Below are 1,226 nucleotides of genomic sequence, written 5' to 3' on the forward strand. Positions count from 1 at the left end.
ATGCTCAAAGGACTCAAATGGAACCTTAAAGCTGCCTGGAGAATGGATGCTGCAGCTGCCCTTGGAGCCAGGCATGGAACGTGCTGGAAGTTTGCTAAGTTTAGAGGGCTTATATGTTTCAAATGTGTGGAGCAGCAGCAGAACCCAGAGATTCAGCAAACGTATTTTGGAGTCGACAAATTTAGCTATACCATGGTAACAGCAATAACGGCTGTGTAGACTATGCAATGCCACATCCTCTAAACCTCAACTGCCTTGTAAAATGACAAACAAATCCGTGTCTAATAATATCATTTGCAAAATAACAATATCAATTATTTATTTAAAATCCATAAGATTATTCTCACCAGGCACAGTTGAAATACTCGTTGTGGAAGCTTATTGCTAACTTTAGGAATAAGCACTGAACTTTTCCCCAGTAGAAACAAATAACTGATGGAGAAAGGGTTAGTCACCACTGTGCTTCCTGACTTTATTAGAAAATAGAGCAAATGTGAAGAGATGATGTAGCTAAGGCCAGATCCCAGAAGGGCTCAGCTGGCTGCACTGGGCTTCTGCCCTGTCTAAGACCCAACCCTTCTCTAGAGATCACTCTGATTCTTTCATTTCATTTTAAAGAAAATAAAAAGAAAAGAAAAAAAAATTTCCTTTTGAGGAATTCCCTTCTAGAGTTTCATGGTTTTGTTCCAAATTCTCTTGGGTCTTGAAAATTACTTTGTGTTCTTATGTTTAATATTCTGAGCTTCTGTTGAAGATGGGTTTTTGCTGAGTTAAAGGCCCACACAGACTCCAATTTTGAACCAATCCTAAATCTTTTTTTTTTTTTTTTTTTTTGTGGCTTTGAGTTAGTCTTGGCAGAACACTTCCAGGGTGGGAGGATTTTTAATGGATCTCTTTAAAGACATTCTTTAAAGAGTTCATTTAGGCTCAAACCAAAGTAAACTAACCATCTTCTTCCCATGGATTTGGGAGACAAGGGTTAGAATTCAGGGGAACTGTGGTAAGCAAAGCCTGCTGAGAACTGGGTTGGTACTATGGGCCACGAGGCAATAGCAAGATTATGGTATCACTGAAAGAAATTTTCTCACAAATACTTTTTTAAAAGTCTTCTTTCTTCTCCCCAAATTTTACTGATGTTAGAATATACCCACGCACCAACATGTGCACACACATACAATGTTAAAAAGTTGTGTGACAGAACCAATAAAGTGCCAAACATCCAATCA

Source organism: Jaculus jaculus, unplaced genomic scaffold (genome assembly GCF_020740685.1).
Source record: "Jaculus jaculus isolate mJacJac1 unplaced genomic scaffold, mJacJac1.mat.Y.cur mat_scaffold_165_1_43375_arrow_ctg1, whole genome shotgun sequence".
Classification (NCBI taxonomy): Eukaryota; Metazoa; Chordata; class Mammalia; order Rodentia; family Dipodidae; genus Jaculus; species Jaculus jaculus.